This window comes from Macaca nemestrina, chromosome 13 (genome assembly GCF_043159975.1).
Source record: "Macaca nemestrina isolate mMacNem1 chromosome 13, mMacNem.hap1, whole genome shotgun sequence".
In the NCBI taxonomy this organism is placed as follows: Eukaryota; Metazoa; Chordata; class Mammalia; order Primates; family Cercopithecidae; genus Macaca; species Macaca nemestrina.
This window is the reverse complement of record NC_092137.1, coordinates 2,167,408-2,195,049: the sequence shown is the minus strand read 5'-3', so window position 1 is coordinate 2,195,049 and position 27,642 is coordinate 2,167,408. Positions and strand designations below refer to the sequence as shown.

General features: G+C 45.8%; 1 protein-coding gene and 1 long non-coding RNA gene across 35 annotated transcripts in view; one reads left to right on the top strand and one right to left on the bottom strand.

Annotated features, from left to right (window-relative positions):
* The window catches only part of LOC105497564 (myelin transcription factor 1 like), a 533,126-nt gene that overhangs the window by 280,273 nt on the left and 225,211 nt on the right, over positions 1-27,642 (top strand). The window contains exon 1 of one of the 31 annotated variants that reach the window (XM_024797879.2): positions 13,997-14,132. The exons of the other annotated variants lie outside the window; for them this stretch is intronic. The gene's annotated coding sequence lies outside the window, so the exon portion shown is untranslated. Of the gene's footprint in view, positions 1-13,996; positions 14,133-27,642 lie in introns of those variants that run through there. 31 annotated transcript variants of the gene reach the window in all.
* On the bottom strand, positions 16,627-22,074 carry LOC105497562 (uncharacterized). 4 transcript variants are annotated; one of them, XR_011611391.1, is made up of 6 exons: positions 21,936-22,074; positions 20,717-20,830; positions 19,710-19,818; positions 18,194-18,392; positions 17,595-17,695; positions 16,627-17,517 (listed from the first exon to the last, which is right to left on the bottom strand). It is a non-coding gene; the product is annotated as an uncharacterized lncRNA (long non-coding RNA). The 4 variants fall into 4 exon arrangements; XR_011611390.1 differs by having other exon boundaries at positions 16,627-17,695; XR_011611392.1 differs by lacking the exon at positions 17,595-17,695.

Below are 27,642 nucleotides of genomic sequence, written 5' to 3'. Positions count from 1 at the left end.
GCCCCAGAAACTGTGATATCTGCACAGTGATGGATGAGGCTCATATCCTTGTCATTTCATGGGAGATTTACAGACATAACTCTCATTAGTGCTAATGGGAGTTGCTTGCATAAATCTTACATGCAAGAAGGTGAGAAAAACAGAGTTTTCTTTTATTCCTCATAGATTTTCTGTTCGAGGCTTCATTCCTTCAGTCTGGGGCTGCCTTTCGGTGTATTATCAGGCGCCTTGCACTTAAACTGCCATTGCTCCTCATTTCCATGGAAATGGACCCTAAACAGGGTTCTGAACTCACATGTTTAAACACCTCCTACTTGCGCCATCATCCTTGCAAGCACAGATATCCAATTAGTGCAACTGATCCAACAAATTTCCATGTGTCAGTTGTACCTGCTGTGAATGTCATTCTGTTCAGTGATAACAGGGCTTGCATCCCAAAATAGAGGTAGGGGTTGAGGCATCGGGAACACAGAGTCCTTGTTGTGAGCTGAATTATTTTTAAAGTGACTACAGATACCAATCGCCTTTAAAGTGCCGTCCTGTATACGAAGCCAGGGTTGGGTTTTGGGGGGAAGAAGGCTAGCCATGGCCCCCATCACCCAATCACCATCTCTCCCCAAAACGGTTAATCATGGGTCCATTTATACTATCAACGCAAATATTTAGAAAGACCTAGAGTCATTTCAAAGAAGACGTCTAAGATTCTAAAAAGGCTTCGTCTCATGCTGCATCTAAGATGAGAGTCTAGCATTTCCAAAAGTCCGTTGCAGAGTTTTGTGCTGTGGTTTGAATGCATGGCATTTTCTCATCCCATTATATCACAATCACAACTTCTGGGTGTCTGTTGCTGGGACGCAGGAGGTGTTGGTAAGGGAGTTTGATACTCTGTGGGCACACCATATCTGCATTTGCAACTTTATGCTTATGTAACGGCTGATAAAAGTTTACCTTGATAACTTCAGGTATAGATAGCTCTGACTGAAGTGATGAGTATGGTGTATCGTGACAGAAAGACTTTAATTGTAACTAAAATTGTGCAATGATTTATAGACAAGTATTAACAGTGGGTACTGTCTTGCCATTGTGTATATCCATTTGTGTATGGCCAACATGGGAGTGCACAGGGACCCGTATCTGAGTAAGGTTAACAAGGTAGGTTAACAGAACATGTGTATACATTAATAGGAAAAGAGATATAAGAACACAAGCACTGTAAAACATTCACCCGGAAAGCTAATCCTTTAATCAGTTAAATTAAAAATGAAAGAAAAGTACTTTTGAACTCTTTCCGTATTCATTTTTTCCAAAAAACAAATATCTGTTTGATTGAGTTCATCTCTGTCAGACAAAATGATAAAAATCGTGTCTGCTCTCTAATCCATCAAATTCTCCGTCAGTCAAAATTTAGCCTTATGTTTAGTGGAGATTATTTTTAAATTAATATTTCTTTTAGTCATGGTATGAACAATTTGAGAAGTTTTTGTGTACCATATTCATGCATTCATTCACTCATTCAACAGATATTCCTGGCTTCCTCTGGGGTAGCAGGCACTGCTCCTGATGTGGGCAGCACTGAGGGAAGTAGAACAAAATGCCTCCCCTGAGCTCAGGGCAAGGAAGCAGGTGAAGGGAGCCAGTCACCCATGAGTAAGGCATGGACCCATCAGGGGAGGGGCCACACAGACAGCGGGCACAACTGTTTCAAGATGACTCGCAGGAGTGTCCAGGAAAGAATGGAAGGGGAGCTGGAGGCAGTTGGGGCTGGGACTGTCCCAGGGGAGAAGTCACTGCGTTTATGAACTTGGAATAATATAATTAAGTTAACAAACACGTTGTAGGGTGTGGCTACAATGTAAATGACTTTGTCCGGTGCTGAGGCCCCTTTTAATTTCTGCCAGTGGTAAGAACTGATAACAACATAACAAGAAATTTCACGGCATTCCCATTGTAATTTGCTGTTAATCGAAGTAATATATTAGAACAAGGTTTCTGGAAAATAAATGAATTTGTGTGACTAAATTTAATACAAGGGACTAGGTGGCTGAGGCAGGGGTCAGGGATTGAATTCCGCATTTTTGGAGGAATCATCCACAGGGCATAGAAGCCATTAGGAATCTTTGCAGAGTGATTTTGGACATGATAGCTGTCAACCGGGGGCTGAAAACCTCAAGGAAGGTGAATGAGGTCCCCGGGCTTGGGGCCACATCAGGGTGTCGCTTGAGTCTTAGATGAACTGAGTTTCACAACGAATGAGTTTTAGGGAAACAGAGGAAGACCTGTCCAGAGTCCAAGAGCACACATGCCGCCCCTGGGTCAGCGCCGTGGGCACCAGGTGAGGGCTGCCGGAGCCAGTGTTGGGAAGACCCTGCTCGCAGGGAAGAGCAGCGGGGAAGGGGAGAGGGGAGAGGACATGGGCCTGGGAGGCTGTCGCCCACTGTCATGACATCAAGAATGGGGACAGGTGTGGTGATAGCTGGATGCATACTGAGCATTTGACGCTTAGAGACAGAGGGCAGATGCCTTGCCGTGGGAACAGGTAGAGCAGAGAAAAAACCATGCAGCGGCTCCAACCTCGGGGGGGTGACAGGGAGCCCGGGACTGTTGGTACAGGGACAGGGCCTTTATGTGGTTCTGAGGCCCCTTTTAATTTCTGCCAATGGTGAGAACTGATAACAACATGACAAGAAATGTCATGGCATTCCCATTGTAATTTACTATTAATTGAAGGTAATATATTAGAACAAGGTTTCTAGAAAATAAGTAAATTAGTGTGACTGAATTTAATACACATAGCATTGCGACTTTGAGCGTGGAAATAATATAATTGCTTAGGATTAATAAATATGCTCCATATCACAAGGCTTATTTGAAATTGTTTGCAATTGTCAGGGTTCTTCAGAGATCCACCCAAAGATGCAAGACAGATGCTCTTCAATTTATGGTGGTACAACTTCCTAACAAACCCAGCAGAAGTCAAAAACCTCATAGTTGAAAATGCATTTAATCCACATAACCTGCCAAACATGATAGCTTAGTCTCACCTGACTTAAACATGCCCAAAAGATTCATATCAGCCTACAGATGGGCAGAATCATCTGGAGACAAAGTCATCATAGGGCATCCAGGGTTCACCCTCAGGGTTGTGGGGCTGCCTGTCAGCTGCCCAGCCCCTCAAGAGGGTGCCCTTCCCTTGCTACTGAATATCTCTTGCTTTAAACAGACTTAGAAGCAGGAGACACTCTGTGCTATCTACCATCTTGAAAACAAAACTCTACTTGTAAGATTAACTTAAAGGTGATTTTTTTGGTAAGAAAGCTAGGGGTGTGGAGAGATTCTCCCCAGAACTTTTTCTTTATGGGACTTAGACAGATGTATGGTCCAATCTCACTGGAAGAAAGAAACTTTTCTACAGAGAATCTTTGAGTTCAAAGGTTCTGTGTATGATGGTTAAAGTAGGAAGATGGTTGTTATTAAAGATTTGGCTAGATACAGCTGCAGATGTCTGACTTTAAAACCATCTACTTAGGCTGCAAGATAGAGGTACCAGGCCCTTCCCTTCTGTCCAGAAAATCCATAATGAAACCAGAGAAATTCACCTCCAGTGAGTGAGCAGAGGCAAAGGTCCTCCTGGGGCCGGCCATGGGGGACGGCCTCCTCCTGCAGGGAAGGAGACACCTCCAAACTCTCTGCTCCAGAAGCATGAGGAGCTGGAACAGAACATTTTTCTGATGTTTGGTCATTTGATAAGAGACAACGAATATCTTTGTAAAACAAAACGTAATTATAGCATGACCCAAACTGCAATTAATTCCAATTCACCTTCCAAAGTCCTGAGCAGCTCTTGCGGGGCACCTCTGAGTAGACCGAGACCCAGCAGGATTCCAACTTCTCCCTCCCCCGGTAGCTTCCCATCAAGAAGGTGAACATTTTCAAGGGAAAGAAGGCAACTTCCTTCAAGTAAAACACTTTATGTTGGATTCTCAGTTGACCTTGACAGGACTCAAATGTGGCGATTTCACAGTCTTCATCAACTTTCATTAATAGTACATTTATGTCATATAATTTAACTTCTGCCTTTCCCCAAAGCTGTAACTTAACTCAAAAGTTCAAGTTACCTGAAGCAAAATTATTAATGCATCAGTAATATATTTTTATATTTATCTGCTAAATAACATTTTTCTGGAAAAAACCTCAGGTAGTTTGCAATTTTACATAAACACATTTTTATAAACAAACGTATCTTTCCAGAAAAGGCAGTGTAATAAAAAAAATTATTTTTCACCATGAGTCGTCCTGCTTCTCTTTTTGCCTTATTTGAGTGTTCCTATTTTTCTGCTTTCTAAGCACATTTGTTACTATGGAGATGGTGTCGGAATTAGCAATTTCAACAAATGCAAGTAGAAAAGTAGAAACCAGTTAATTATTTATAGCTTTTAAACCTCAAATTGATATAATACTAAATGAAATTTTTTTTTAAATTCACACTTAATAAAACTACTTTTACTTCAAACTTTTAAATATATATCCCCAAAATAACCAGCCCCCAACAATGATCCATTCTTCAGGAATTGACAAAAAATTAAATATTGATGCTTTTTCCAAAATATCACATGTTCCTAATTTTCCCTGAAGAGAGGCCAAGTGTCTAATTATAAGGGCATATTTCAATTTCCATCCAGAACTTAAAAATGTGGATAACAAATTTACTTATAATTAATTTTCCTGCCTGAAAATTAATTTCCAGCTGCATATGATAAATACACATTGCTCTAGGAGGGAGCTTCTGGAACGGGGGACACCCAGGGTTTGGTCAGGGGGTCGCCTGCACCAGACAGAGCCTCACACCGACTCCACAAGCACAGACATTGTCAGAATCGAGTGTTAAAGATTCATCTGCTTGGATGATTTCTGTCCCTCCTTCGTTCCAAATTTTCCGTCCTGTAGCCAAGGAAACTTGTGACAAGGACAGGTTGGACGTGCACATTGCATGTACAAGAATGTGTTGGGCACACCTAGAAGTTCAGTAACTTATCAGGAATCCAGACTACATGTGTGGTCAGCACAGTGTCAAGTGCTGAGGACACATCACTAGTTTCCAAATATACAGCCCTAGGAGGATGATTAAACCAGAACACCAGGACAAATGAAATGAGACTGAAATAGTAGCCCTGACACACATCGCCAGCTGTGATCAGCACGTATTAAGATGGAGTCCTAAATGCGGAGGGGATGTGGTGCAAAAGTCCATTCCTGGCTTCGTTTCCCTTCTGCAGGCACTCACGCACACACCTGTGGGCACGCCCTTTCTATGACTCTATCACGCGTTGTCTCTGCCTGTTTGTCATGCCTGTGTCCCTTAGCCACCTCCCTTCTTGCAGCCACGCATAAACAAGGGTCTCCTGGTTTGATCCATCTCCCACAGTTACACCTGCAGCCATTCCACCTGGAACAGCCTTCCTGCCTCCTTCCCGAGTGTCACGTCCCTAGTCACACTCTGCTGAGTAACTCTTAAATGGAGGAAGCATGAGCAGGCTGACCCAGGCATGCCGTGTGAGCTCAACTTCTATGCCCAAATGAACTCATCCTATTCCTCATCAAAACCCATCTGTTAAAGTTGTCTGTCTTTGCTTTTGTTGATGGGTGGAGAACCTGTGACACCCAAAATCATATCCATTCTGTATCATCTATCATGTTTTTCCTGAACAATTCACACCTTTTCACCTTCATAAATTCACCTTTTAACATTCCTGCAAATGGGAAACTTCCCTGACAGTCAGGAAACAGAGGTTCTGACTAATTGACTAATTTATTGAACTGAAGATTTGTCCATAGGACACATCAAGGTCATTTGTAGATTTGTTTTGTTTTGTTTTGTTTTGTTTTTGAAAGTGGGTCTCATTCGGTTGCCCTGGCTGGAATACAGTGGTGCAATCATAGCACACTGTAGCCTCAAACTCCCGGGCTCAAGCGATCCTCCCACCAGAGCCTCCTGAGTAGCTGAGACTACAGGTGCCAGTCACCATGCCTAGACATATGTAGAATGTTTATAAAATAGTCATGGTGAGATTGTGAGGGTCAAATACCACAATACATGTGAGAGAGTGGTGTGAACCATAATGCCACTGTAATTATTCCTTATAAGTATTCGGGAAAACGCTCTGGGAGAGATTCTGTTCATTCCTGCAGTGCTTGCTGACTGCGTTCCATGTGCCAGTGCTGTTCCACGTACCAGGAAATCTGCCACATAACACAAGGAGCTGGAGGTGACAGTGCCTCATTGGCAGAGGGGGTGGTCGGTGGCTAAACAGTCACAACCCAGTGTGCCAGAGCTGTGGCGAAAGGAGCCATGAACACCGAGGAGGAGGGACCAGACACCAGGGGAGGCCCTGGAAAGAGTGATGCCTGAACATAAGAAGGAGTGAGTTCAGAGAAGGGTGAGGGAGCTGCACATATGGGGAGCTGGGGTATGGGTTCAGGATGGCTAATGTCCAGCGGGGAAGAGGTTGTGTGAGGGGATGCTGGACACATCAACAGGGGCCTCACCACCTGTGACCTTTCCACATGCCAGGGAGTTCGGATTGGGTTCCAGAGCCTACTGGAACCCACTAAAAAACATTCTAAGCAAACAAGCAATGTCACATTACTTCTGACTGATGACTACACATGAAAAATCGATTTGAAGGGGAGGTGTTTGGTGGCAGGAGCAGCAACTGGGATATGCTACAGAAATATAGACAGATAAGTATGGCGTCCAGACAAGATGAGCCTAACTGGGCCGGTGAAGAGACGCCAGGGAGGCAGTGTTGGCCAACCATCGAGTAATGTTTGAAGGAGGGTGGTGATGGCCGGGAAGGAGAAGTCAGGGGAATCCAAGCACCTGACTTGATGTTAGGTCTGATGGTGTCATTCACCGACGTGGGGAGAAGGATAAGATAATGGGGTCACCTGCAAACAGGGTGAGATTATACTCAACCAAAGACACACTTAAAATTATGTGATCTTGGATTTAAAAGACATCCCCAAACTCTAGCTATGGAATCCAGCTATAATAGAATGATAGTGATACAAAGGGGCATGGTTTCTAACAAAGTCAATCTTAAACAGTGCAGGCCGTTCTAATATTCCCGGGAGAGGGACACGTCATGAAATAATGCCGTTTGATTCAGCAAGCACATGCCGTAGTCCGGTTCCTGTTGCTCAGGTTTCTGTCTGAATGAACCCATGCTGTGCCTGCATGGAACACAAAGTTCACCAAGACATAGCTCCGCCTCTCAAAGAGTTTTTAACCTAGTAAGAAAAGCAAGACATGGACACAAAATAAGTGTTCATCAAGGCTGTGCAGAATCGGTGCTGGCAGTTAGGGGAGGTTACAAAGTGATTTGAGGATTCAAAACTATAGTTTTGAATGTATAGTTTTGAAAACTGTATATTTTGAAAAACTTTAGTTTTGAATCTACAGTTTGTGTGTGGAGGGGGGAGTGTTTTTGTTTGTTTGTTGGTTGGTTGGTTTTGTTTTTTGTTTTGCTTTGATACGGAGTCTCACTCTGTTGCCCAGCTGGAGTACAAGTGGTGCAGTCTTGGCTCACTGCAGCCTCCACCTCCTGGGTCCAAGCGATTCTCCTGCCTCAGCCTCCCGAGTAGCTGAGATTATACTCATGTGCCAGCACACCCAGCTAGTTTTTGTATTTTTAGTAGAGACGGGGTTTCGCCATGTTGTCAGGCTGGTCTCGAACTCCTGACCTCATATGATCTGCCCACCTCGGCTTCCTATAGTGCTGGAATTACAGGCATGAGCCACTCTGGCCGGCCTAAAACTACAGTTAAAAAAAAAAAAAAATCAACTGAATCTAATTACTTATTTTCCTGGACAAGAGCCATCGTAACTGGAGAAAGAAATGCTTTCAAGCGTCAGTAGCAACAGTAATACCCCACAGGGCATCTCAGCTGGGCTCTGTGTTGGGTGATAGAGATTCAGTGGGAAATAACGTGGGCACTATCCCAGTTACCACAGAACTTAGAAAGGTCGGCAGAAACAGACAGACACGTAAAACAATTGCGTGTTGCAATAAGAATATTGTGCAGGCAGCAAATAGTGTGGTGAGGAACAAACAAGATGGCAAATTTAGTCTAAGTAGAGTGATTTGGAAGCTTTTCCAAGGAAAACCACAGCTAGGCTGAGGCTTAAAGTAAAGGAGTTGGCCCTAAGTTGAGGGGGACTATTTCAGGCAGAGGGAACAGGAAGGACCTTGGACACTGCTGAGCCAGGCGTATTGGGAGAACCCAGGGATGCCTCTGTTGTTGCATCACTCACTGGCTGGCATCAGGGAACAAAATGAGACCCGAGACCAAGGAAGGAGCCATGTCCTGTAGGGCCTGGTGACAGTCACAATGAGTCTTAAATTGAAGTGCAGTGGAAGCCACTGGTGACTGCAACACAAAAGACTGCCAGGGACGTGTTTATGTCTTAAGTTTGGTGCTTAAACAGTTGGAGATTTGAATAAGGGACTGGAATGACAATGGAGAAACCAATTAGAAAGCAGCTGCATTAGTCAGGTGTGGGCAATGATGTAGCTTGGACTGTGGTCATTGCATTGATCAACAAAAAATAATTCAAGGTGTGTTTTGAAGATAAAATCATAAAGACTCAGTGATATGGGAGACTGAGAGGAAGGAAGACTTATGTGTGGCTGCCGAGTTTCTGCCACGAACAGCCGTGTGGATGGGATTCTATTGCCTAGAAAAGAAGACATTGGAGGGTGGAGATTATGGGGGAGAAGTTAGGAGCTCTCTTCTCCACCTGCATTGGAGGGTGAAGATTGTGGGGAGAAGTTAGGAGCTCTCTTCTCCACCTGCATTGGAGGGTGGAGATTGTGGGGAGAAGTTAGGAGCTCTCTTCTGCACCCGCATGAAGTTGTGGGTGTTCATGGAGATGCCGAGTGGGCTGGACATAACTTTGGGGATATGCCTGAATTGTGTTGATACCGATGTTTTCTTCTTAGCTCCTTTCCCTTTGGTGTCCCTACAACTTACTAACCAACTTCTTAATCAATAGGGATTTAATGAGAAAAATGAAGTGACTCGTCTGCAGTGATGAAGCTACTTAGGCTGGAGTCGGGACAGAACCCAGGCTCCTGACTCCCACTCTGGCATGTTTTCACTACTTAGGTTCTGGAAATTCAAGTGCATTTACTTGTTGGAATTGAGCCGATACTCTCTGTAATGCACCCCTTCTCGTTACCATGACTTGACTCTAGACTGAAATGCAACTGGGACAGTATGTGGCATCTCTGCTCCACAGCAGAAGCTCCTGACAAGGGCACAGCCAAGGCACGGTGCCATCCTGTCCCCAGGGGCCGCTGGGGCTCCTCCAGGCACTGTGTCCTTCAGACATATCTGAATGGGGACAAAACAGCTGGGGGTTGCCAATCATCTTCCCCGGAGAGTTGATTTAATAGATTCTCTTACTACATCCACCTCTATTAGAATGTAATGACTTCAAATTTCTTTAGCAAGGTGAAACCTAGATTTTTTTTTAATGTTGGTTCCTAATTTCACCTTCAAATATTGAAGAATGAGATGATTTTCCCCTTAAAGTCAAAGTTCTTTTCAGGGAGTAGCATTGTAAGTAGACTGACCTGGCGTGCCCCCAGGTCACATCCTGAGTCCTGCCTCATTGCCACATGATGAGAGGCACTGGCGAGGGGGTGTGTAGAAGGCCCTCCTTCTAGAATCTGCTCTGGATGCTTTGCTGTTTGACCGTGGGAAAACCCACTTAATCTCTGGAGTTGACTAGACCTTATTTGACACTCCATCCTGAGCACCTCTCCCAGCCCTCATTCGTGCAAGCTTGCCTGTGGCTTCATTTCCATATCACAGCCACTGTGAAGTCAGGAAGATTTTGGACAGCTCTGAGCATCCAAGGTGCCCTGAATCCCAGTGATGTTGACATGCCACATCTCTAAAGTGTACAGAGAAATAAATTTTAACTTCTGAAGTTAAAGAAGAGTTGTTTTGTTGAAATTAGAGTAGACATGCTCTTTCTTGGAGCTGGTGATGAAGGGTGCGTAATTTCAGAAAGCTGTCATGCACACGCTTAATACAAACACAAAGTAAGGATGTCCTCACAATGTGAGAAACCAGAAACTAATGCTTTCAACAAAGTTTAATATGGGCTTTATTAAAACCTAGATCAATTTTAAGAAGTGAAAAACAATTAGACTGAGTATATATGAGCACCAAATTTTACAGTCATTCTAGTTAGAAGTCAAATGCATATTTTAAGGGCCAGTGACTGCACAACTAAAATGATTACATATCATATCAGTGTGGGCTGAGACGTAATTCCTTGTCACCTGTATTGTACTTACAGGGAAGTTTTATCAAATTAACAAATTTAGTCTCAGTAAACTATTGAAGAAAACTGCATTTGTCACTCTTTCATAATTTCTAAGGATACACATTCAGCTTACAAATACATTTCTAGTAAAACCAAAAATAAAGTATCTAAAATTGACATGTTTAAATTATAATGAAGTCAACTGCTTTCTCTTACTTATTTTTAAAAAATCTTCATCACTCATTACAACAGCTGGCAAATAATAGGCATTCAATTTTATTTAGAGAATAAAAGAATACACACATAACAAACGAATGAATGATAGTTAAGAATCAAATGCTTTAGAGACAAAACAGGAATCTAAATTTGAAACTGCACTTAAATTTAAAACTCCTGCCTGTAATCCCAGCACTTTGGGAGGCTGAGGTGGGCGGATCACGAGTTCAGGAGATCGAGACCATCCTGGCTAACACGGTGAAAACCCGTCTCTACTAAAAATACAAAAAATTAGCCAGGCGTGGTGGCGGGCGCCTGTAGTCCCAGCTACTTGGAAGGCTGAGTCAGGAGAATCACTTGAACCCAGGAGGCGGAAGAGGTTGCAGTGAGCTAAGATTGCACCATTGCACTCCAGCCTGGGTGACAGAGTGAGACTCCATCTCCAAAAAAAAAAAAAAAAAAAAAAAAACACAATTCCTAGTGCCCATCACCAGGCTCTACAGGACATCCCTCCTTCCTTGGTCTCTGGTCTCATACTTTAAAATACACTAAATTGTACATTAGCCAGTTGTGGCTGTAACTGGAACTCTACAAGAAGGTAAATTATTCTTGGGAGCCCTTACATTACAGGTAAAGAAGTTATACAAATTATAAGATATGCAAATAAAAATGGTTAAATATTAGCTATGATTTTTTGACTTTGACAAATATGGTTTTGATCCATATAGAATGATACGCAAGCAATGATAAAATGCCAATAACTTTCTAAATTATATACAGACTTTTCAGTTAGTAATTTTGAAGTTGATTTATTAAATATATTTTGAATGAAATACAACCTGGATTATTGTATGTACATAAACATAATATTAAATCCAAGCCATTTCATGTGTGGAAAGCCATAGTGTGTGTGTGTGTGTGTGTGTGTGTGTGTGTGCGCACGTGCTTGCAGATGTCTGTATGGAGCTGTCATATGCACATCGATATGGTTTGGCTGTGTCCCCACCCAAGTCTCACCTTAAATTGTAATAACCCCTACGTGTCAAGGGCGGGACCAGGTGGCGATAAGTGAATCATGGGAGTGGTTTCTCCCATACTGTTCTCGTGGTAGCGAATAACTCTCATGAGATCTGATGGTTTTATAGATGGGAATTCCCCTGCACAAGCTCTATTGCCTGCCTTCATGTAAGACGTGACTTTGCTCTTTCTTCCCTTTCTGCCATGATTATGAGGCCTCCCCAGACATGTGGAACTGTGAGTCCATTAAACCTCTTTCCTTTATAAATTACTCAGTCTTGGGTATGTCTTTATTAGCAGCATGAGAATGGATGAATACACATAGGTATACGCATATGTGTATGGACATGAATATGTCAGACGGTCACAAGTGTCATTCACTGGTCATTTTAGCCCAGATATTTGCCTTGTGTAATTATAGTTCCATAAAATACTACCTTTCTGTTTTTGGTACATTTAGTCAGATTCTTTATTCTGAGTTATTAATACCAAGATGCTAAACTAAAGCTTTTTTAAAAGTTCTGTAATACTTGAGTTGAAAAGAATTTTAAAAAGCATTCATCCTAGGACCTAGTTTATAGTAAGGATACCGAGGCTTAGAGAGACCAAGTGATTGTCTCAAAAAAGGCGTCCTTTAACCATCCCCTCCTCTCAGAAGACCCCCTGATGTGTCCCCCTCATTTTCCTGGTTATGATGTTCCCCTTCTGGGCCTCTTAAAAACGAGTTAATGAATGTTTTTCCCTTCGTGTCTCCCATTGGATGGTAAGATCCTTGAAGACATAAAGTGCTTTGTCCTGATGTCCCTAGTTCCTGGCACACAGGGTGGTTCCCAGGAAAAGTCTGTTGAATCAATGAAAGATGGTTTTATTGACAAATCAAGGTTCGTGGTCATGTCTCCAATACCAAGTCTGATCTTTGTCTTATAGTATACTCCTGACAAGGGCCTATTTCAGAACTATGATGCTAATCTTTGTCGCCCTAAACAAAATATTCCTTTATTTGTTTTAAATTCCCTCTAAAACTCTCCCTTCAAGTGCAGAACTTGGACAAAGCCTCATTTCAGTGTCCTGCAGAACCTTCATTCTCTTTTCCTACTCTGTCATTACATGGATTCCTAGCATCCCTCTTGTCACTATCTGACCTTCAAAATGATGGGACTGTGGATCTAATATTCAGTCCCTTCAATCCTGCCCCCAAAGTTTCAATCCTGTCACTGCTTCAGGCATAAGTGCCAGAGGTCCCTGGGCATGAACCCCACACTCCCACAGCCTCCTGCTCCTTCCACACCAGGCCCCTCCTGCAGAACCTGAGCCTGGTTTGGGCCATGAGCACGTGCTCACTCCCCGACCTAGGCGATTGGTGCTGGCACCAAGCACTGTGCCAGACCCAGACACTAGACCGAGGGGCCCACGCCCTTCATTCCTCCAGCATCTGCTCTGTGCTTGCCTGAAGGAGCAGGGCAAAGCATGAGTCAAAAGCTTATTGGCTAAGCATTGCAAAGTATTCAAGTAAGCATTGTTCTAGGTAACTCAGCATTATGACCCCACGTATGATAGAACTTACCTCTACAAGATGGCAACATTGTATATGAGGAAGCATCCAAGCAGAAACAATAATAACACAATGACATTCTTCGGTTTTACATTTGCTTATGGCTCCTGAGCTCTACAGTAAAATCATCTTAGCTGCCATGTATAATGAGCCTTCTCTGCAGCAGCCCTTGGCCACTGACACCCTTTCTAAATTGGGCTCCATCAAGCCAGGCTGGTCTGACCTTCCTCCCTTGATCACTCAGGCAGATAAGACCCAGAGATGTCACCCAGGTGGCCCAGTATCGCCCACTAATGGAAGCACTAGGTTAATGAATGTAAACCCTTTGTTAGCTTTGCCAAATACCCTCTAACCAGCCTCTTAGTGGGTATTCTTTGGTCATTATAGTGCATCTTTCTGTACACGACATCATTTCTTAATTTGCATTTCTGTGATATATTAGAATAATCAATTCATATTTGACAGCTAATTTTCTTGTGTAATCTTGACAACGCTATTCTACACGTTGGCTTATTTCCCAGAATCCGGTCAGTACATCCTCTCTATTAATCCAAGAGTGGCCGGGGGTCATCAGGCAGCGTCTGTGCCTTTCTCCAACCGAATCTCCCTTTCGGAGACCTCTGGTACCTTGTCCAGAACATGGACGGACCCAGCTGATGCCTGAGTTTAAGCCTGTTGTGGGCTACAGCACAGAGTAGGGTGGCCCGCATGCAGCTGCTGCTGAGCTGGGCAGAGCGGGGTCTGGAAGCACCCGCCCACCAGGAGGGTGCTCTGTCTCCCAGGGTGGAGACCTCCCGACTTCCGGCGAGCTCCGGATCCGGATCTCCGGATGAGCCCTCCCGACTTCCGGCCAGCTCCGGATCCGGATCCCCGGATGAGGCGGCTGCGCTCGCCTTTCTCAGAGGCGGCGCAGTCCGTGGCGGCAGCGGCGGTGGCGGGTTCACACTGAGGCAGGCGTGCACGGCCCATCTCTCTTTCTCTCCCCTTTGCTGGAGGTGGCGACGGGTCCAGGTAGAGTGATCCGATGTGCCCCCCACCCCCCGGACAGTGCCCTTCTCTCGCCCTCACCTGGGGCTCCCGAGCTTTGTCCTGTGGGCTCCGCTGGTCGTGACGCGGCCCCACACTCAGAGAAAAGCACCCCGTGGCCCCCAGATAACCCCACAGAGGCGAGCCTTGCACTCCCGAGGAGAGGGGCAGGTTTTCTCAGGACCTGCCCTCCTGGTGTTGAGGGACCCCGCACAGGGCCATGCCGGTGTTCAAGAACATTCCACCAGAGCAGGGTGGGGTGGCTGACTGGAGTCTCTGAGGAGTGGGCGCCACCAGGGCCCCGCCCTGGACGGAGAGGTTCCCTGTGCCTCCCGGGCCTCGGGGAGGCAGGCAGAGGCCGGACTGGGCACCCCGCTCTCCTGCAGCGAACCTTGACCTGCAGGACAGCCTCTACCATGGGCATTTCCTGTCCCAGGAAGCCAGCGAGGCCTGAGAAGCCGCTCTCTTACTAACACACTGAGTGGGTAAGTGAGCGATTAGCTGGTTGGCTGCTATTGTTGCTGTGTGTTTAGCTGAGAGACCGCTTTCTGTCTGTGGAACAGTTGGGCCTCCCTCGGCCCGGGCCACCCCTGCTAGAATCCCCGCCGGGCTGCCAGGATCCACAGCTCTCAACCCAGGCCCTCCAGTCTCCCTCCTGGGCACGGCCTGGGGATACCCGGCTCTCTGAACCCTGCTCCTCAGTCTCCTCTGGTGCAGGCAGAGATGGGCCGGCCCCACCAAATCTCTCACCCACGTCCCTCGTACACCCTTGTCACACAGTGGAGGGGACAGACTAGGGCCACCTCACCTGACTGTATGGCATAGGGTGAAGCCGTAAAAATGTGTTTTTAAGTTTTAAGAAGTGTGTTTAGTGGAGACAGTAACACCTAGGCCACAGTTTTATTATAGTTGTTAAATAAAGAGTCAAGCCCTATACCCCTAACTGGAGCATGGCACAGGGTGGTACTGACGGAAAGTCTGTGAAACGAACAGTAACAGGACCAGGAAACCAGGGCTGGCCCTGCTACTTTGAAGCACGGATTAGGAGAACTTGGCACTGGATGTTTGGTTTTCTATTTCTTGCTGAAGCTCTGCCTGTCTTTGTCCCAATCAGGCGCGTGACTGATTAGTTCAGATTTTTGTTTTGCTTCATGTATCTTGTTCTGAATATTGAGTTTGAGTATAACTGCAGTAGGTCACACTACCTTTTTAAAAAATTTATCCAGTGTGCAGGTTTGGGAGCTGGGGTGACAGGAATGGTTATATGTAAATTTATGTAAATGAGTATGCTAATGTCCCTGTGTTCTGGTATTGTGTTTCGGTGAGCGGTTCCCTTTTCACACTGTCACAGGTGAGTCCACCAGGGAGCTGGGTGCACCATACGTGCTCAAGAAGACTTGGGGGAATTGATGTACCAGCTTAAAACAATCTGATTACTTTTCTCAAAGGATCTCAGAAGTTCCCCCACACTATTCCAGTGGGGGGGGGTGGGTATCACACACCACTTGTCTACCAACGTATCTGCCTTTTTATGGAAAAATCACTCTGTGTTTCTTACAGATGCTAATTTTAAAATTGACTTTGATTCAATAAGTATCATTTGCTGCTGTTTGGTGTGAAATACTAGACAAGATAAACACAGCACAGCTCTCACATTCGAGAACCCTGTAGACTGATAAATGGGAATCACAGTTGAGAGGGAGCTGGTATCCCCAGACCATGAGGCTGTGTGTAACTGTTTGTTCAGGGGCTCACGCCGGGAGCTTGAGGAGAGCACACTGAGTCAGGGGCACGCTGTTGTGAGTTCCAGCTGCTCTGTGGCCAACCTAGGGAAGAAGGAACAACAGGCAGCCAGGGCCCCATGCCTCCACCCTCCACCCAGGGTTTCTGAACTTCTGTCTGTATTGGGTGTGCCTATAAAATTAAAAACACAGAAAATGCCCACAGTGAAAAAAAAAATCACTGTACAACATGCAGTGGGGGCACTAAAAACAGACCCACAGGAACCAGTGAGATAGTCCAGGCTGGCACAGTCAGGCCTGGGCACGGGCAGCTGTGGTGGGACAGGCAGAACACGTCCATGGGTGGGAGCTAAGTCAGAGCTAAGGCTGAGAAGATGCAGAAGCCCGCAGTGGGTTGAAAATGAAAAGGATCGAGGGAAGGCTCAAAGGTGATTTTCCGGTTGTAGGAAGCTGATTGGGAACACCTTGATGATATTGATAACAGCGGGAAGTCAGAATTGGTGGACTGAGGCTGGCTGTGGAAGGACCTTAGGATGAGCCGTCACTGGGTGCCTGCATGGGGAAAGTAGGCGGACACTGGAAATTTGGGAGTAGAAGCTTTGGTGGGAAAAAAAAAAAAAACCAACAGCAACAACAAAGCAGGCCTGGAGATGAAGCTTTATGAGTTGTTTAATTAGAGGTAGAAGTTAAATTCATGCAGTGAATGAAGTTGCCAAGGATGAAAGTAGAGGCTCAAGCACAGAATCTAGGGAACATTTTAATTTGGCAGAGGAAGGAATAGAAAGAGCAGCTTGGAAATTATCAAGTGAATCCATCAGCCACAAGGGGAGGGAATTTCAAGAATAATGCAATGACCAAGCCAGCCAAATGCCAGGAAGAGCAAAAGGCAGAACGGGAGTGTGTACCTGCACCAGGCAGGTTTGGGTGCCGTGTTACTTTTTTTGTTTGTTTCTTTAATTAATTTTGTTTCTAATCAACACATAGTAATTGTAAGAATAAGTTCTGGTGTTCTATTACCTTGCAGGCTGACGCCAGCTAATAATAATGTAGTATATATATTCCAAGACGCCTAGAAAAGGGATCTTGAATGGGTGCCTTTTGAGAATTAATTTTAGTAAGAGTAGTGGCAGAAGGTAGATAAAATATGTTAATTTTTAGATTATAGTCAAGATAAAAAATTTCAGAATTATTTGAAATTGGCATTTGTTTTGAGAGAAGTATTTTAAAAATCAACGTAAAATATCTTCTCGGAAGAGAGTCCAAGTTTTCCAGATATAAAGAAAGCAAGCTGGCAAAGTAATTCTGCCCTGAATTTTTGTTTGAATTAAGGGACTTTAAAATTGGGTAATTTCAAAGGTGCCTATTCCAGTGAACACCATGCAATCTTATGACTGTATTATAGTTCTCTCAAAAGGAAAAGCTCGCCCCAGAAAACAGATTTTGCATTGATTTTCACGTTAATGCTTGAAAGAGTTCGTGCCCACAGACAAACATTCTTCTGTATCAGAGGGCCACATGGTCCCAGGCTACGTTTCTCAGAAAGAAGAATTCACTTAGTCCAAGAGGAAGACTCACTAGACAGCCTTTTCAGGTTCCTCCCCATCCAACTATTCAGTCCTCCGTGTTGTCTGAAGAAAAAAACAAAAAATCAATACAAAGCAAAAGCATTGTGCCACCAGGGCAGAGGCACTGCTCCGAGTTCTACCTCTGCGGGGTCCTTCAGGAGCCCGTGCTGGGAGCTTCCCATCCACATCCGCTGGGTATTAGGCGCCACCCACTTTGTTGGTGCAGGCTTATGCCAGCCCCCTGAAGTGGAGAGAGAGAGAGAGAGATTGCCCACACAGTTTTGGGTGGAGCTCAGCTGAGCTCTGCACACACACAGGCCAGCCAGAGGACCATCCACAGGCAACGTCCAGGCAGCTGCTGGGAAACAGGCTGACCCCTTCTGTAATGGATATTCTGTGCACAGCCGAGATGAACAGTACACGCACGAGTCTATGCAGTCCAGCCCAGCATTCCTCTGAGGGAGGCAGCTGGTGTCCAGGATTCAGTAAAGTGCCCACACTGGCCATAAAGATGACTCAGGCCCCCACCCTGATGTCCCTTCCACCTCTCCCCTTTTTTCTTTCCCATCAAGATGACCTCACAGTGTCTTTCCCTGGGGCGCAGTTTAAAATTGTCAGACTCACGTCTACTCTGTTTCATTGACAAAGACGTGGGCAGCACACCTTTGTCAGTATCACAGGCTAACCCAACAAGTATCATGAAAGATGCTTTCTTTCCTAGATGGTGAAGAAAATTTACCTTCTCCTGGGCCATGTAGGTGAGTCCTGAATGTGACTGACATTTGACACGCTGGCCTCTGAGTATCTGTGGCCAGTTCTGAAAAGTAGTTATTTAAGATGAAATGCCTCTGCCAATATTTGGTCACAGGTAGGCAGGTGACCCGCCTTCCATCACATTTGCCCGAATTGACCATATCAATTTGCAGGCTGATAAATCACTGTTTTGGGAAAGATAAATACAGACAAAGGACTGACATTGTACATCCACATATTGTGTAACTTTCTAACTCCAGAGAAGGTCTGGTAGGGTAACAGGTGGAACAGCAGAGGCTGAAATCTCTCTCAATACTTGTTGTATCATTATTTAAAGGTAGAATGTGTATATCCTTTTGTTTTAAAAAAAAATACCTAAAATTAATGCTGTGGAACTCTGAGCGTGCCAAGGAAAACACTGTTCCACAAAATAAGGGCATTTAAATTTGCATGAGAAGATGTTAACCAGCACAGAGCATAGACTGTAGCTTGTCAGACCACTTGGAGGTGGGTACTGGAGCTCTCTGGGACATGTGCTCCTAACTGTGCAGAGAGAAAAAGAATCCCACTTGTACCCTGGCAGAAATCCCTCCCAATTTGGAAGGAATCCTGCATAGCCTCGGTAGATGTGCGCCTGTGAGGTTGCCATGGCAAAGTGAGGCCATATTTAACCAACATTCTGAGGTTATTCCTTTTACAAACAAAGTGCTGCGCCCACTCGCCCGAGGGAAGTGCAGACATACGCGAGGTGTCATCCTCGCAGACTCCCGACCCTGAGATTTTTCAGCCCCTTTTGTGCTGGCTTGCACTCAGGACATTTTGGAACTGCCACTCGTGTCAGTGACGTCTGCTGTGCGAGCATGATGTCTCAGTCACAGAGGCATTTCGGTAAACTTACACATTTAATGAATGCAAGTAAAAAGTCATGTTTCTTGTCCGCCTCTAAGTGTCTTAAAATCAGAAGGGCCCCAGATAAGTGAAAATACCGCCCATGTCCTCATAAATGTGCTCCAATCGACCCTCACTCCTCGCCACCTGGTTTCCAGGTAGAACATAGAGGACTAGTCCCCAGAGGGCTGTTTAAACATAAGCTGTGTCATTTGCTCCCCACATAAACCCTGTAAAAGCCTCCTGCCACTGCTGACACCAGTCTGTGGCATCAGCCTCCTATGTCAGCCTTCCCCTGCCCACCTCCCACCTTACCCCACCCCTGCTCTCTGCAAATCCCAGACCTCCTGTTTACTCCTTGAATCTGAATCTCTTTCTCCTGTGCCTGTGCACCTGCTGTGTCCTCAGTCTGGGCCTTTGTTAGCTGGTTTCTCAGGCAGTAGGAACCCAACTATCACTTCCTTAGAAAAGCCTTTCACCCTCCTAAGCTCCCCACCCTTCTCAAGTGGTCCCCCCGGGAGACCATCCAGCCAGCATCGCCAGTGGTTTTCTTCTCGGATATCTGCCCATCGTCACTTACTATGCGGAGAGGCGCCATGAGGACGCAGACTCACCTGTGCAGGTCACAGCCTTCTGCCGCAGGAGGGAAGGTCCTCGGTCTTCTGGAAGGAGCCGTTCAGAGGCAGCTGGGGTCCCTGGAGCTCTGCTAACTGGGTCAGGTTCCTGTTTTACATCAATCCCAAATAAACTTTGGCTAATTAAAGATCTACATTTTGAAAATCAAATATATGCGAGGATTAGGAGTAAATCCTGGAGCCTGCTTTTCCCTTAGAATAGGAAAAGCTTTCTAGGTGCCACCATGTAGATGTTATAAAAGACTGATGAATGTACACAGATCAAAGTTTAAAACTTTGGAGCAAGAAAAGTTTGTAAACAAAGCCAAAAGACCAGCAGTAAACGGGGGAACTATGATACGAAAAGATTAAGTATGCAGAGTACATATACACAATGTAATAAAGAAGGTGAAGTAAATAGCTGCATCACAGAAGAGGAGGTAGACGTGTCTAGGAACTACATATTCAGACTCCAGTATCTGTAATACACAAATACACCATCAAATCAGCAATCAAGTTAGATAAAACCACACAATGGCAAATGTGTTAGCGAACATGCACTTTCCTGTGCTGATGAAAAATTGATGAGAACACTTTGAAGGGCAACTTGTCGACATCTGTGGAAATTTTAAATAAATCTCTACCCTTGAGAAATATAGGTATGTGTGCATGAGAAAGAGACACATACAAAAATTTTTTACAGTATTGAGCGTTTGGTGAAAAATAGGAAAAGAAACCCTGAATTTATAACAACACGTGATAGTTTTATAAACTGACTGTAGCCATACTATGGAATAACAGCCCCCACCAATCCTGACAATCAAGGTATCACTAATTACACTGGCTGGCGGCTGGGCACGGTGGCTCACGCCTGTAATCCCAGCACTTTGGGAGGCTGAGCTGGGTAGATTGCTAGAGCTCACGAGTTCAAGAGCAGCCTAGACGACATGGTGAAACCTCGTCTCTACAAAAAAATACAAAAATTAGCCGGGGGCGGTGGCACACACCTGTAGTTTCACCTACTTGGGAGGCTGAGTTGGGAGGATCCCTTGTGCCCAGGAGGCAGAGGCTGTAGCAAGTTGAAATCCACCATTGCACTCTAGCCTGGGTGACAGATCATACTGTATCAAAAAATAAAGAAAATAATTACACTGGCATGCAAATGTTATCAACTCAAACTGAAAAAAAATAGCAGAAGAATATTTACAGTATAATATGGTAAAAAAATGAAGTAATTCTAGCATTTCCATATGTAGTAGGACTAAGGGTGTGGCAGCCTTTGTGTGAGTTTGCATGTGTGCATGCGTGCATGTAGACGTATGTACAGCAAATACAGAAAAAACTCACAAAGGTGTTTGCCTGCATGGCAGAGAATGACGTGGATCTAAAGGAACTTGAGTGTTATCCACGAAGTCTGAACCCCCACACTGAGAATATATTTATGTGTCACTTGAGATCAATGGACTTGGGGTTAGGGCCTCTAGGCTTGCATACCAAATCTGTTCTCTTGTCTGAGTGGCCTTGGACATTGTATTAGTCTGTCCTCATGCTGCTAATAAAGACATACCAAAGACTGAGTAATTATGAGAGAAAGAGATTTAATTGACTCACAGTTCCACAAGGCTGAGGAGGCCTCACAATCATGGCAGAAGGCAAGGAGGAATAAGTCACATCTCACATGGTGGCAGGCAAGAGAGTGTGTGCAGGGGAACTCCCCTTTATAAAACCATCAGATCTTATGAGACTTACTGTCACAAGAACAGCATGGGAAAGACCCGCCCACCATGATTAAGTTACCTCCCACCAGATCCCTCCCATAACGTGTGAGAATTATGGGAGCTACAATTCAAGATGAGATTTGGGTGGGGACACAGCCAAACCATATCAGGCATGTTACTTGACCTTACATAAGTCCCCCAAATTAACTTCTTTTTATGAGAAATGGAGATAAAGCTAAACTTAGACAGAAGCCAGCATCTAGTATTATATTAAGGTGGGAAGATATTTCTTACCCAAGTCAAAACCATCCTCTCCATCTGTCAACTCACAAATCAGCAACCCCCCCAGTTACATAGCAACTCCCCTATGTAATATGCCCTTGTGAGTGTAGACAGGTGGAAGGCAGCCCTCCCTAGGAGGTCTTCTCTCTCTGGAACTCAAAATGTAGGTGGTGTTGAGGAACTGCAGGGCCTCTTTCCCGACCTCCTACACAAACACTGGGCTCACCTTTTTCGGGGAGTTGAACTCTGCGTGAAACAGGAGAATCCATTGACCAAGGACAGGTGGGCAGGACACAGTCTAAGTGTTCAGGCCCTGGATCCACTGCTACTTCCTGAAGATTTGAGGGTCTAATCACTCCTCAACTTTGCATTGCTTTGCGCCATGCCATAAACGGTGGAGAGCAGGAAAGGCTGAATCTGATGAGCGGCCTGTCCAGGCCTCGATCTGACCCAGTATTTTCAAGATTCCCTCCTCCACAAAAGGAGCACTGGAGCACATGGCCCAGTGAGACTCTTGCTCCTCATATTGGCCCATGGGTCGCTAAGTTACTAGTGACCAGTGCAGGTCCTTCCATCCCTGTTCCTTTGTCCTTCCCTCAGCTTCTCTGTCTCTCCATGGCCACCATCCAGTGGGACAGTGGGAGGGTTCTAGAATGCATCACATTCGACCTGCAATCCAAGGAGATGACCAGCTGCATCTTCTGCCATGACCCTAGTTAGTGTCTGAGGGCAGACAACAGACAGAGAAGCAGACACTAAGCAAGAAGGTCTTATTCTCTCTGCCCTAGAATATTTTTAGGTGAGGAAAAGAGAAAAATAAAACCTGCTCAGTGTCACCTGAGATTTTAAAAGTAGAGTCCACATGCTTTGGGTCTATACTGCCTTCTTTATGCGGGCATTACTCTTTGGAATCCATGTGGAAAATCAATTATGTACGTGTGTGAGTATTTGTGTGTGTGTGTAGGATAAAGGCACAAATAGTGAGAAATAAACTCTAAGAGTGTAGTGCTTGTGTACAAAACAGATACCTGCTTTCACTAGATTAACATGTTATTAATACTTTTAGGTGAAATAGGTACTTAAATAAAAACAACAAATTAAATCTTTAAAGGTGCAAACTTTGAAAAATATGAAAGAAATTGAAATGCAGTCTCTGCCCCAGAAACCTAGCATTCAAATACAGGAAGAAAGTCAACATATAACATCCCTTCTGTGGTCTGTTGGATTATGGGATGGATGGATGGATGGATGGATGGATGGATAGATAGATCGACAGATGATAGCTAGGATTATACTTATAATTTTGCAACCTAATGTGTACTTTTTCAAAATTACATCTTAAGTGCTTAAACGTTGCTACAAAGTCTTCATAATACTTGTCTTGCTTGGGGACGAAAGGGTTTTGTGTCTGTTGGATCCTGGCTGTATGTTGAGTATTTTGTCGTGTAATTCATCCAGCCACCACACAGCAAGGTATTGTGACCCTCGCAGTATGAAGGGAACCTGCAACTTACAGCAGGTAGACCCGTAGTTGAAGTCTCTGGCTGGAAGCCGATCTCTCAAGCCAGCTTCCTTTTTCAAATCAGAGGTCCTCTCGTCTATACTGGGACATGGACTTGTTGTCAGTCACAGAGCTCTTCCCATGCCATCGGATAATTAGATTGTGTTCCATTGTCTGTTCTCCTGAATAACTTTTGCAAACCTGAGAAGATGCAGAGTGCTGCAAAGGAAGGAGGTTAGTTGATGTCAGGTGAGCGCAGGTGCCTTCTGGCCTCACCAGTGCGATGAGCAGGGAGTGTGGGTCTCTAGGGCAACTCTCAGTGCAGAGTCTAGGAGTCCATGAATATGGCAATAGCCCAAGCCACTCCCCAGCCTGTAACGATGTGTGAAGCCCTAGGTGACCCAGCCTGCCTCCCCACCTGACTGTGTTTCGGAGACAGCACAGCTATCGATGGGCCTTTGGACTCAATTATTAGCAAGATTTTAATATCTCCTCCTTTACACTGTAATTTAAGCAGGTAGATGATTGTAAATTGCCATCTGTGTAGTGAAATCCATACTAAGAAAATGTGGGTCTGCTTTCATTAGCTGTGCGCTGGCTGATGGATTTCAGAATGCCATCGCCCAGGTTGGCAGGAAATTCACAGACTTAAATGCATGTACTGGTGGGTTCTATGTGGTTTCGTGTCTTCGTGTGATCTGGATAATCACAGATGCATGTGCACACATATGTATTTATATATTTTTTGCTTTTCTTATCCGGCATGCCAGCTTCTTTCTCCCTCTTGATTCTAAATATTATTTTTGTCTTTTATTGTCTTTGGAGCTCTTCTTTCACATATGTTTCCCCAGTTCGCACCGAAGCTACCTCATGCATCAGCAGCCACAGAGTGCTGTGATAGAGAAGGGTGTTGGATTCCTGCTTATTTCTACAGCATCCTGGACCTCTGAGGAACTGTCTGGCTCGGCAGCATTTAGAAAAGCAAACAGTGCTGTGGTGTCTGTGAGAACTCTTGAGCTAAGGGTGTGCTTCCCCGTCCTGAATTCCAAAGGGCTTTGCTTTGGCAGCTTCATAGGCGGGAGGAGGAATTTCTCTGCTCAGGTGTCCAAGTTTTCAGACAGCTTCCTGGCCAATCTTCCTGAAACAGCCGCTTCCTGACCCTCTCCATCTCCTTGCTCTGTGTTCTGGTGTCTGAGTGCCTCTCTCTCCTGGCATATCATGTGTCTGTGCATTTGTTTGCCTTCCCTGCCTGGACATCTAAGCCCCAGAGAGCAGTGGCTTTGTATGGTTTCACCGCAGTGTTGTCCCCTGCACCCAAACAGTGGACATGGACGAAGCTCCCAGCACCTAATTGATGAGAGAATCCTTACGAGGCTTTAGCTGACCCAAGATGAAAGCAAATCTTCCTTCCTAAGTTGACATTTTATTAAAGGAAACAGTGGATGGTGTGTATCCTTTTAGGTTCCAGCCCCTCCCTCATGAACTTTTTGTGAAGGTTTCCTTTGTTCTGCTGTACCGTGATCGCAGCGAGCCTCCTGACTTGGGAATTCCACCCATATTCCTGGAGGGACCCCAGTTGGACTGCTTGCCAGAATCTCACTTTGTATGAGTTACACAACACCTGCACAGTAGACAAAGGGCTGCCCCTTCACGGGATTGTTGAAGGAAATGAACAAGTGAAATATAAGACAGAACCTGTCCTGGAACCCGGGACAGAGTGGACAGCCGGTATGCTGGCAGGAAGTTCCTCCCGCCCCCCTCCTTCCCTTGCCTCCCAGGCTTCTCCTTCCACCTTTGTTTCCCCATGTGGCTTTCCATTTCTTTAAAGCAGCTGCAAAGCCAGAGCAGCCAGGAGTCTCTTGAGTTTGCAGAGAACTTTGTAACTCATATAATGTTTTGCACACTTGCTACTTAATGAGGTGTCCTGATGTGTGTTTTGCTTGGAAAGCCCAAAGATAGCCCTTTTAGGATCCCTTTCACAGCCCAGAAGGTGCAGGCTTGGAGGTGAGGTAGTTTCCAGGTGGCCCAGCTGCGGGAGGAGCTTCCTGGCCTCCCATAGCCATGGCTTCCTTATCTTTAGAGCACGGTGGCAACAACCATGCAAGAACGTGGCCTTTTTGTGAGGATCAAGTGTGATAAGGATGCTGCTGGCGAACATCCTGCGTGCTGCACCTGCACTGTCTCCTTTCCGTCATTATCATGGAGCCCAAATTAAGTCCCCAGAAACGGAGACCCCTGGCGGCCGCGTGCTTGAAGGCCCCGCCCTCGCACCGTTCTCTTCAGCACTGCAGCGCCCTTGCGGCCCTGCCTCCCTTTGTAAAACCCACGTGGCCGACTGGATGATTCATCCCACACCGGGACACCTGGTGTTCTCAGATACAAGTGCAGGCCAAGCTAGCAAATTTGCATTTTGAATTAGGGCCAAGAAGATCAACCTAAAACACAATTTTGATTTTAACACTGTGTCACTCCAAGAAATCCAATAGCCCTTTGTAGGTAAGAAGAGAAAAAAAATCAAAGTATCTCAATTCAGAGTTCAAAAGCCTTGCGCTCTGACTCACCAAAGCCTTTCTTTCCGGCACACTCTCTAGCTTCTGCTTCTCACAGGGCTAGGCTGATGCCCGCTTAATTAACCCCTCTTAAGGGGAACTCCCGTGAATCTTCTTCCCCGGAAACCTGCCGGCTGCGCCTCAGCTCCTGGGACCTAGTCCTCTTGCTTGCCCCAGCGCTGGCACTCGCTGCCTGCCTTGCTGGCTGTTCTTGGCCTAAATACATCTTATCTGCATTCATTTCTTTGCTTCTGTGAGCTCTGGGCTCTGGGCTAAGCACTCAGATTATGAATCAGAGTCAGGCAGGGTGCCCATCCGGGATGCCCAGACACAGATGCCGGAGCTCCTGAGAAGCTGCCAGCAGCAGACGCCTGCGCTCCCTGCTGCAAAGGAAGGAGGAGAAACACCTCCTCACCTTCCATGCAGACACGACCTTCCACCCACTCCTTTGACTCTGGTCTGCTGCTGATGAGCTCTGCCCTGCATGGTTCTCTCCCAGGACGACCGGCCTTCCCGGGACCATCCGTAGTGAAGGGCGGATTCTCACGTTTGCCGGAGCACAGGCCTGCTGTGAGCATTAATTAAGTCACTGTTTGGAAGGAACTTGGAGACCGCCCACAAAAGGCGGTTCACAAGGACAAGGGCTAGTTATTAAGGCATTAAATCCCCACGTTGCCACTAGATAGAGGCAGCTGAACTCTCTCTGACTGCTCAGGAAAAAAACAGGATTCCTGCCTGTCCTACCCCGGGAAAAAAGTGGAATGATAACAGAAAAGACAGGATTCCTGCCTATCCTACCCTTGGGAAAAAAGTGAAATGATAACGAGATGCACTGGACTCACTCTCAAAAGTTTCTTTCATTTAAAAGGTGCAAAGAGGTGATCTACTCTTGATCTGGTTCTTCCTTAGCAGTTAGTTGTTATTTACTAGGCAAATTGGCTACATAGGAAAAGTCATGGGCATCCACATTTCTGGTCATAAGAATGGAGTTCCAGCAAGATCAAATCCTGTGATCCATGGAGCAAATACTTCTTCGCCATACCTGTGCCTTAAAAGGTTTATGTGGGAAGGACTACACTTGTGACCTTAAACCAAACCGCCCGGGTGCGGGCACAGTCCTCCACGCAGCAGCACGTGGATGCGTGAATGGCACTGCAGAACCCGCAGGGGTGCTTTGTGTTAGCAGAATTCAGTCACCCTTCTTGGAGCCCACCTGGGGCAGCAGGGCTCTTGCCTTTCTGGTGAGAATTGCCCCTCATTTCTGAGAACTTCAGCCCAGCAAGATGGAGTTGGTGGCAGCCTGCCTCCAGCAGGTTCCCGACCTGCAGAGCAGTACGTGATCTGAAGCCTGGCTCCCCAGACATTCCCTGATCAGCAGCCAAAGTTACAGCCAGAAGCAGAATTCTGGGCATGGCAACATGTATCTGAGCCCTTGTGCCCTTGTGGTTCCAGGTTCCATGAGCCTCTGGTTCCAGGCCCCAGTGGGCCACACAGGCAATGAGTTTGTGTTAATGTTCCAGGTTCTAGCCCTCAGGTCCAGGCTCACCAGGCGAGGCTGTGAAGAGGCAGAGCCCAGTGGCTGGATGGGAGGGTGTCAGAGGCCCCACAGACCCATTGCTGATGGGTGAGGATCTTGAGGATCTTAGTCTGGAGCAGAAGGGCACAAAGGGGGTTCCCATGTGCCATTCGAGGGAAGCCTTGCACCTGCGTCCAGGGAGGAAGTGACCCCTGGGCCTGTGGGAAGTGGAGGCAGGAGTGAGTAGCTCAGGAGGCTTAGTTGCTTCATTTGTGTTTCCTGAGTGTTCCTTGAGACATCACATGAATATATCAACAACTCTGAGTTATAATTCACAGGCCATAAAATTCACCCATTGGAAGCGTAC